An 11,017-nucleotide genomic window follows, 5' to 3' on the forward strand; every position below is an offset into this window, starting at 1 on the left:
GTTTGATCGTAGCAACAGAATGAGCCTGATCACGCAGGAGAGGAAGCAATGAAGTTATGGTTACTTCAAATTCTGGGCTTTCATTGAAGCTGATGAGCTGACCACGCCAGATTCACTGCATCATCTATTTCCTGGGTGACTATGACCTTGTCTAGCCACTCGGATACTCCAGTGTACTGTGGCCCCAAGATATCTGTGGGTGGCTTCTTTTGGTATTGCAGTGTTTGGTGGCACAGGGTTCTTTTGTTTGAAAGGAAGCTGGTGAGATGTTTGTGAATGTCCGCACCAGGCACCGACCACTTTCTCAGGTGCAAACTTTGTTGTCTTTTCCTGTCCAGTGTTCTCCTTGGTGGGTGCTGGTGGAGAGATGCTAGTTCCATGGAAGGAGGTAGGGCAGTAGTTGCAGATGGGTTGTGGTCGATGTTGTCTCATCACTGCAGTGGTGAACAACCCTTTTCGCAGTACTGGGGGACAGACCACACCCTCCTCCACATATTTGCTAACTGTGGCATCTCCCATCTGTGCAGAGACCTCCAGTACTGTCATAAGAGATACTGAGGCCATACTGATGTAGCATTCTCAAACCAGGTTTCTCTTCCGTTTTGGCATAGACTGGAGAGTCCCATGTAGACTGGGAATGGTGTTTCTCTGTCTGGAGTGTCTATGAGTTGTTGCTCCTCTTTGTATCGGGAGAGCAGTTGAACTGCATGAGCTGTGCAATGCCTGGTCTGACTTGATGCTCCAAATCGCAATCAGACTCTTGATGTCACCCCATGCTCAACCATCCCTACAAACTGGAGCAGGAGAGGAGGCACAGAATTTCGTACACAAGCCTCAGAAAATGTGCCATCAAACCGTGACTGATGATCGACTATAGACTTTCTGAGAATATTTGCTGCTTTAGCAATGATAACTGCTCTGAAAGATCAGGATGATTGAGCAAGTGCTTTTCCCACATCCTTTGAAATGCAAGTAATACATCTCTGCCAGATTTATGAGCCTGCAAGTTCTGAATTTCTGCCAGAAGTTTGTCTTTGAGTCTCGTGGAATTTACACCTGGTGACTCTGTCTCCAATTGTTCCAGACGCTATTGGTAGAGGTGGCAAATATCTGCCAGCCGAAATGGGACTGGATCATCTGAAATCAAAGGCTGTTTTCAACAATGTCACTGCCCTGACAGAACTAGTGGATACACATCTGATTCTGACTCAGTGCTACCTTGGTCTTTCTCAAGGCTCCCTCAGGTAGGACCTTTTCTGTTGTAGAGGGCACAAAGACAGGCATGGTGATACTTAAACTCCTGTGCAACATCCCCACCAGTCAACTTAGCAAGGAGCTACATCACTACATTCTGCACATTCACGCACTTCGGTCAAGGCCCTTAGTACTAGCCTGTCTGAGATCAGATGCAGGTGCCACTTTCTCACAGAAAATGCAAACTTCATTGTCATGACTGGTTCAGCAGTTTTGCACCAGTCCTCAGTGTTGCTGGTCTGGTCATTGGATTGTCGCCTTGCACGTCCAGTTTAGTGTTGTTAAACAAACAAGCCGTCTACTACGGTATTTTGCCGCATTTTTCCTGGAGAGTATTCTCATGCCATCACCTTCATCCAGCCTTGCTGGATCCATTATCAGTGGCATTTCATTAATTTCACTGAACATGGGAATGTTCCTTGCCAGCATTGTGTACCATCATGGTTCAGGACATGATGACTTGGAGGTGATGTCAAGTGCTCACCTCTTTTGTCCTTCTGACAAAGACAACACAAACTCCAGTTTGTTTTTCTACTGCTCAATATTGATTGGCATCACATTCTGCCATGATTTCACTTTTGATTAAGGCCGAGGGGTTATCCTTTACCACCTTAAACAAAAGCACACATTCCTGTATGGGATTCAACTAGGTTCGGCCCTCACACCTAGCCCGATCATTCATCCAACACGTGCCATTTAAGTCCCGTGATCTGTACACCATCCGGTAAGTACATGAATCCATCATGTACAGCCCCCATACCCTTGGCTCGCTCTCCCGCGCTGGCACATCCTGTCTATTCAGGTGCGGCTATCTAACTATAGCTGCTGGTCTGTGGCTGTTAGAAAGCATTTGGGACACTAAACTAAACTATACTACAACTACTAGTCTAAGACTACAGGATTAGTAAAGCTGGATTAGCTGGCACTGAACCCCATGCTGAGTTACACAGCAGTGATGTCACCAGTGTGCCCTGGTTGTGTGCAGACATACACTCTTTACATTTATTAATTTTCCTTCAAAATTGATGAGTTATTCGAAAGAGATGGCCTCATTAGGATCTAAAACCACAGAAACCAAGATCCATGCTTAAAACGATAATTGTTGAGCGGGCATTATTTCTACCTTTTCTTGGCAGCCATATAGCCCCCATATTTAAAAGGTAAACTGTACTGGGAAGCTACAGAAACATAATATTCACAAGAAATAGTATGGAAGAGCTTTACCATATTGCTAGAAGCAAATACATGCCATTCTAGTGAAAAATTAGCCAAAATCTGTCGATACTGGCCGCCATCTTGGAATTTGGCCGCCATATTAAATTTTTGCGTGGCCAGCGCCCTTTTCTGATAGAGGAACTTTAAAGAGCACTTGTGCAAAATTTCATGCTTGTTTCACTATCTGAACGATTCTTATGAAATATGCAATTATCTGCTGCACTAAGTAGGTAGTATGGTATGTCCCAGCCTCAAGATCCCCAAGCAGAAAATGAGGGCCCCCTCTGAGGCCATAATATTTCTGAGATATTGCTGGAATGGAGCATTTATCTTGCATCTCATCCTGACATGGTTAGGTAAGTCATTTCACTGTCATAAGGTCAACACACCTATAAGTTTTTCATTCCAATTTACTTGCTGTTAGTCATGGCTTTGATGCCATGGTTCTTCAGAGGATTGCTGGGGTATCTTACATTCTGTTCTGGCATACAGTAGTTAAGTAAGTCTCTTTCTTTTCATAAGGTTAACACCTACTGGTTCTTCATCCCTCTGTATTCATCATTAATTTGTCACGCAAACCCCATATAGAAGGGAGGTGATCCTTCTTATGACTTTTCCATTGACCATTCTCATGTGGGAAGCTGGGATTCTTTTCTCAGGAACTAGGCCACTTCCTTACCTGTCAATTCCATTTGTGTGCTTTTTTGGGGGGCTGGTGTCATGCCAACTACACTCCCTGACAGTGCTCATTCATCAGTGGGTGATAGATCATTCAGTGGACCTCTCTTTTAGGTATATCCCAGGCAGAAGGAATGTATTGGCAGACAATCTGAGTCATTGAAGTCAAGTCATAGGGACAGAGTGGTCTCTGCACCAGTTCATAGCAAACAGTCTATGTGGGGAAGGCCCTCAATACACCTGTTTGCAACAAGGTTCAACAAGAAACTAAAGGTCTTCTTTTCCGTGGTTCCAGATCCCTTTGCAGCGGCAGAGGATGTCCTGCAACACCCCTGGGACAATCTAAAGGTTTATGCCTTCCCTTCATTTTGCCAAATCCATCAGGTTCTGAACAGGTTAATGGCCTCTCAGAATCTCAGAATGACCCTAGTTCCTCCCATGTGGCCTCACACGGAATGGTTTCCCAATCTCCTAACCCTATTGCCAGAAGCTCCGAGAGAGATTCCTCTGTGGCACAACCTTCTGTGTCAGCCTCACTTCCAGAGATACCACTGTTCAGTAGGGTCCCTATCTCTTCACGGCTGGAGACTATCCATTATCTCTTCTGGGCAAGAGGCTTTTCTCACAGAGCAGCATCGGAGATGTCTGGCTATCTTAGAAGATCTTCCTCAACCTTGTACCAGGGAAAGTGGGCCATTTACTGTGGTTGGTGTCATCAGCGGGGTCTCTCTCCAGTCAGAACTTCTTTTCAGCAAGTAGCAGACTTACTTGTTTTTTCCGCAGAGAGAAACAACTTTCTGTATCTTCCATTAAGGGCTACAGAGCTGCCCTCGAGTGCAGTTCTGTGTATGAGGAATGTCGATCTTTCTTCCTTGTGGGAACCTTAATGCTTCTCAAGAGCTTTGAGCAGTCTTGTCCTTCAATAGAGCTTAGACCACCTATTTGGGACCTGACTTTGGTACTGGGTAGCCTCACCCATGCCCCTTTTGAGACTTTATGCTGTGCATCAGACAGGAACCTGACTCTCATGACAGTTTTCTTGTTGGCCCTGGCCACTTTGAAACGAGTTGGTGAACTTCATGGTCTGTCCTTTGACATCAAACATACGAGGGGTTGGATGTATGTAGCCTTCAAATTTATCCCAGAATTTGTGGCTAAGACAAAACCCCTCTTCTCATGACAGATTTGAGTCCTTTTTCATTCCATCCCCTAATGACTTTGTTGACAACGATCTGGGCGAATTGCTCCTTTGCCTTTTCAGAGCACTGTGCTACTGTCTGAAAAGGACTCATCATCTCAGACTTGGGAGCCGAAGACTTGTCCTTTGCACTGGCCAGAACAAGACAGAATTATCCAAGAATATGATCTCCTTTTGGCTTCATGAAACTATCAGAAAAGCTTATAGTTCGACTTCATGCCCCAGTCCCAGTAGTGCATGCAAGGACACATGGTTTTAGAGGGCTAGGCCCTTCTTTGGCATTCAAAAAGAACTTGTCTGTTCAAAGGATATTGAAGGTTGGCACCTAGCCACCCCTCAATCAAGTTACCTGGGCTGGAAGAAACTGAGAAGTCACCTCGATTCATATATGATGGAGGTTACAGTTGCCACATAGGCCTATCAACCTACATCTTTGCCATCAATTCCTTGTTTGTATTCTTTTTACCGGTTCCCAGTTGGCACTAGAAGAATTATCCATTAGTTAAGCCTGCAGGTTTGTTAGCTGTGAAAAATATAAATTGATTAAAAAAAAAATTTGTCATTTTTGACAGAAAAACATACTTTTGAAAGCTGCTGCGAGTCCTCAAACCCACCCGCTTTCCCTGATGAAAGGCAGTGGAATCTATGAAAGGTATCTCTTTCATAGACCTAATGAGTTAGAAATGGGCTTGACCTACCCACACTGTTGTTGCCACATCTGTGGAAGGGTGATCAATGTAGTCAAGGTAAAGAGCCCTCTTGCCTGAAGTCCATTTACATTCATCACTATATCAGCTATGGAATTATTCTGGCCTAGATCGGCTCTGAGAGAATTCCTAATATTAATCAGTCTGTCTTATTGAACCCGAGTGGGACTATAAGCGTAGCTTCTTCGACGACGCACAGTGGCTCCCAAAAATAAGTTTTTCCTTTGTTGAAACCTGTTTTATGTATTTTCAGATTTTATATGAATTTAAACTTTTTTGATTTCTGCATTTTTATTGTTTTCTAGTGTTCTATAAAAGAAAACTATCAAGATGGCTATTTGTCTGTCTGTCCCCACTTTTTCTATCTGGCCGCAGATCGTGAAAACTACTGAGGCTAGATGGCTACCAATTGGTTTGCTGATCATCCACCCTCCATTCATCAAACATACCAAATTGCAGCCCTCTGGCCTCAGTAGTTTTTACTTAAGGTTGAAGTTAGCCACAATCATGCGTCTGGCACCGCATAGGTGCCAACAACACAGGCCACCACCGGGCTGTGTCAGAAAGTTTCATGGGCCATGGCTGAAGTTTAATGGGCTGTGGCTGAGAGTTTCATCCAGCTTTATATACTGTACAGAAAACTCGATTGCGCTGAAGAAACTTCAGCACGTTTTTTCTTGTTTATATTTGTTGCTGACTTGTATAATAGCATTAAAACAAGGAGTATCAACTGTATTTTTCTGTTATTTTTAACAAAACTGCCATAAAGTTGAAAGTATCAAAATACAGCACAAAACTGAAGGCATTACTGAATATTTTAACTGATGGTTTATATTAAAAGATTATTCTTAAAAATCATTCTTATTGCACTGACCAAATTTTCATCTTACTTTTTGGGTGTGGTGGTGAGAAAACAGATGTAAACTTCAAGGTTATGTTGAATTTTAATAAAATATTCTTATATACACTTGAAGGAAAGCCATACAAACTGAAAATAATTTCATTTTGTTTTTCCAAATTCCTTAATTTTTTAGCAACTGGCTTCTTTCACACATTGAAATTCTGATGTTACCCAGTGATGTCATTTAGATGCTACTCCTTTTGAAATGGGACTCTGATGACATCATCTGGGCGAGATAGAAAAGTCAACCATAGATTGTTTTGTTGGATAGTATTGATGACATCTGGAGAGTTTTGGGGTGGTGTAACTGCATCTATTGCAAGTAGGGGTTATTCAGAGAATGAAACTGGCTCAAAGTTGAAAATAAATTTTTCCTTATTTGACATATATTTTTTAAGTGCAACATCTGGCATAAATAGTAGAATGATTAACACCAAGCCCGACCCTTCAGTCTTGAAAAGAAATTTATAGTGATGCAAGTTTATCTCCCAAAGTTCAAAAGCCATAAACCAGAAAATTGGAGCCGTAAAAATTTCAGATGATTAGTATTAGTGAGACTCATCAAGTTTTTACTTGATTCAGTGTCTGAAATTAAAATTCAAGCATAATAATTAAACATATGATTCCACAATTATTGCTGGTCTTACAGGGGTAAATTATAGTACAGATATTTTGATCCTGAATCTCTTGATTATCCTTGACAAATTGAAAATACAGAAGGGTACAGTATTGGGATTGACATTTATTTTATATTTAATGCCTTGAGTCACTTTATAAGCCTTCTGTTCATGAAAATGGTCAATACATATATGTATTAAGCTTAAAGGAGACAATATATACATTTAGTTGTACTATTAGAGTATTGTACTGATATTTATGTTGAACTCCATGAACCAGATGTGCATGTTGTAAAACCTTTTTAACGGAAGTTATGCTTTAGGTGTGAGATATAATATTGCTACTTTCATTTCATATAGTGCATAGAAATATTTTCAGTTTTTTTTTCAGTAGACAAATAAAGTGATTGTACTGTATATATTGGACATGACAAAGACTTTGAAATGATTTTCAGGATTTTAAATGTAATTGAATGTAACCTTGCCTGGAGGTGTATTATTAGTTGAGTATGGTTTGTGAAATGTTTAAGGATTTTGAAATGCAAAACAAACAGAAATTAGTATAGAATTGTAACTTTTTTAATGTAATTTGAAATCATGTTTGAAAATTAGTACTTAAGTATAGTTTATGAAATGTTGAAGCTTTATGAAATGCAAAACAAACATGGAAAGTATTTTAGACTATAACTTGTAATTTTAAACAAGTGGGAACTAATTTTTTTATATAAGTGACTTACCAAGGAATTACATAGCTATGGTTTCCTCTCGCACAGCAGCTCAAATTCAAAAATTCGTGGGTAACGTTTCAAAGTTTAGTGCAGATGACTGGTCCTGCCCGCTCACGGGAATACCAGGAACGACTTAGTAGACAACCTCAGTCTGTTTCTGCCGCACTCAAGTAAACACAGTGTCGATTGGAAACCGGATTTTGGTGAAGTATTATTGCTGATTTAGGGTAGCCTTCAAGCCTACGGCTTTCAGGATCGGTATTTTATTCTTTTGTTATTCAGATCTGATTCAAGTTTATTATATTTTGCTAGGCTGCATTTGCGAATTCACAATCAAATGGGTTAAACTACCAGTAGCTTAGTTTACCGTGCTACCACCTTTACCAGTTAACGTAATAAACATAAACAAAGCATTCATTGCTGAAGCAATATTTACGATAATGAATTACTTTTTTGCAAGTCTTAATTAATATTTGTTAGGATTTGTGACATGTCTGTAAGATGATACCCTGTGTACTTCAACTATTGTCGGTAAAGGTTAACTTTCCTTTTCCGAAAAGCGTGATAACGTAAGTATTGTGTTTGCTACCCGTCCAACTCTTATGGTAGTAAAGAAATATCTGAAAGTCTCTGTTATGGGATGGCCCGAGGTAGAGGGTTAAGATACAGATGGCTAAACGTCGGCTGTAATGGTAATAGTGCTGTTACATCTTGCTACAATCGACTGTGCTTCCCCAATCCCAAACTGCAACAACCCACAGTGCACCAGTCATAAACAAAGCTTCGACATGCACAGTATAATACGCAAGAATTAATACATAATCTCAATGTTTGATAGTATTTGAGATATGTCTGTATGATGGTGTTTAGTGTACTTCGAACTGTCAGTAAAGGTTAATTTTTTTTTTTCCGAGTAGGGTAAAAAACTTAATATTGTGTTCACTACCTTGTTTATCGATAAGCGTAATGTAAAATGAAAATATTTTGTTCTCTACCGATCAAAAATTTCGGTAATGGATATATATCTGCAATCTTGAATTATGTTGGTTAGGATTTGAGATATGTTTGTATGATGGTACAGTGTACTTGATAACATTTGTCCGTAAAGAATTAATTGAACATCTTATTATTACACTTAACTTTGCAGAGAACTGAAAAGTGTTAGGGCAGGAATGCAATATGAGAGAATTGTACTTAATGTATTGGTTACGATGAGCTTTAGCACGAAGACGTTCTTGTCAGCCGAGAGCCGTGCTTTGGTACTTGCTTCGGCAGTATATATACTAAACAAGATGACATGAGTTGTGAAGAGTTCCACTTTTTTTTTTTTTTTAGCTCATACTGAGAGCGCCCAGTAGCGCTCACTAGCTCGCCTGGCACCAACTGCATTGCGCTAGGCACCCACTATTGAGTGCTTCAGCATGCACTCTTGGGCGCCGAACGCCTGCTCTCGGGCACTTCAGTGCCTGCTCTCAGGCGCTTTGGCGCCCAGCACCTGTTACTGAGATCCTGGCGCTAACTCTCAGCACCTGCTCTCGGGCGCTTGGGGCCAGTTACTGAGATCTTGGTGCCAACTCTCTCCTACTGCTGGCCCTCCTGCCTTTTTTATCCACTTGCTCCCACGCCTGGCTCCCTCACTTCCTTCCTGTGCCATTGCCAGTCTAAGGGAGGTCGGGGGTTTACACACGGGTAGTCACCCCCCAGTCAAGACTCTTGCTGATCCCAGGTATCGACAGACAGCCACTGGAAAGGTGTCTTACTGGACGTGTAGTGAAGGGGTAGCTATCAGGCCCCTCAGATCTCCCAAACCAGTCCCTGTCAGACTCCCATGCACAAGGGAGGAGGCATACTGAGGCCCATGGGAGTCTGGAGGTATTTGCCCCCCGGGTAGTTGCCCCTCAGTCGAGCCTGCTGTCCGCAGGTGTCAACGGACAGCCATTGTAAAGGTGTCCGTAGAGATGTACTTTTTCAAGTTTTGCTAGCCTTCGGTTAACTCCTTCGCTGCAAAGCTGCCACTTGAGTAGCAGATGCTCCTGGCTCTGCTGCCACGTTGGTACAGGTTAAGTGGAGACGTGGAATGCCAGTATTGGCACCAAGTGGTACATAAGCTCCCGAGTGCCTGATAGAGCCCGAGCTTCCAATAGGACCCGAGCTCCCTATAACGCCAGAGCTCGTCTTCAAATAGAGCTTCCAGCACCAGTTCTCATGCGTCTGGCACCAGCCTACTAGTGGCTGACACCAGTCTCGCTTTAGCTTGGTGCCTGTCTCTTCTAAGAACAGACTTTTGTTCTTTTTTGAGAGCAATTTCCAATTGAACACTTAGCTCTGGTCTTCAAGTGGCTGACTGTAGTCTCTGATCGTTGGGTGTCCTTCAGTATCTGACTCCCTCCTTTGAGTACCATACAACCGCTTTTAGGCGGTTTTGTCTCTTTTCAGCCTGTTCCACCTTCGCCTAGAGTTCTAGACTGGCCAAATTGCTCCCTTTTGTGACATAATTAGTGACTCAAAGCACTGTCCTTTGCAGACAGGGACTTTTGTGTACGAATTTATGAGCTTGTTGAAGAAGGCTGTCACCTCTACAGGGAGTTGGGAGTCTGACTCAATGTTTTTTTTTTTAAGGGAGCAAGGCAGGTGTTTTTTGTCCTTCCCTCATGCTTAGACGGAACTAGTCCAGCAGCAGAAGTCGTTGCTCCTGGTTGTATGCAAGACCATTGTTACCCATGGCATATGTCGTCAGTCTGTACGAGGTGTCATCAAGTCCATGCAAGGCATTATCGTACTTTGTTGTCTGCGAGTCTGCAAGAGGTTCTACAAGTTTGTTCGCTTGGGGAACCAACTGAACAGTCCTGCTGTCCACACACCAGGATGATTGGGTGGAGTTCCTGGATATGTAGGATACTTCATTTCTTGTCAACATACAGACTCCGAAAGATATCTCAGACCCATCCTATGAAACAGGGTCTTCAAGTGCAAGAATTTGGGCTTCGATATCTATGGCGTAAGACTTCATTTTTTCTTGATCCTCGCTCACTCCTAGACTGTGGTATTCCTTTAGACAAGGTCACAGTCCTTACTTTTTACATCAGCTCTCGCCACCAAGCGACGAGGGTTTTTCTATGGATGATAAATAGAATGTTTTTTTCTAGTCCAACTGGAATTTCTGGCGGTTGAACAGATCTGTCAGAAACTCACTCTTACTCTCAAGTGGACCTTGAATTCCCTGAACTGTCGGGTTATGTGCCTCTCTGGGGCAGGCCAATCTTGACTGTTGGGCAACAGACTTCTCTCTGCAAGATCATTTCAACCTGGACCTCTAAGCTCTTCCACCATTCGACATGGTCAAGGAAGGGCTGGACAAGTTTTCAGGTTCATCGCAACGTAACAATGACACTTTTAGTCCCATTCTGGACCATGAATATTGGTTCCTGAACCAGATATCGTTGTTGGTGGACTCTTCATGACTCCTTCCACAATCCATTTCTACTCAGACAACCTCACTTCAAAAGATACCACTAAAGGGTGGACAACTCTTTTCATGGACAGATTTAGATTGTCCAGGATTTTGCCTGGAAGAAGTGAACTTTTCAAGCAACTGTGGAGACTGTTGCAAGATCCAGACAGCATTCGTCCTGCTTTGTACTCCAATCTAAGTAGGCAGTCTCCATCAGTGGTGTAACAGTTATAACATCTCGTCTGCAAATTCCTCTTTAGCTCTGATA

The 11,017-nt window shown here is 42.3% G+C and overlaps 1 protein-coding gene across 1 annotated transcript in view; it reads left to right on the forward strand.

The window, feature by feature from the left end:
• swm (Zinc finger protein swm) overlaps positions 1–11,017 on the forward strand; it is a 203,425-nt gene that overhangs the window by 89,344 nt on the left and 103,064 nt on the right.

This window comes from Macrobrachium rosenbergii, chromosome 54, assembly GCF_040412425.1.
Source record: "Macrobrachium rosenbergii isolate ZJJX-2024 chromosome 54, ASM4041242v1, whole genome shotgun sequence".
Lineage (NCBI taxonomy): Eukaryota > Metazoa > Arthropoda > Malacostraca > Decapoda > Palaemonidae > Macrobrachium > Macrobrachium rosenbergii.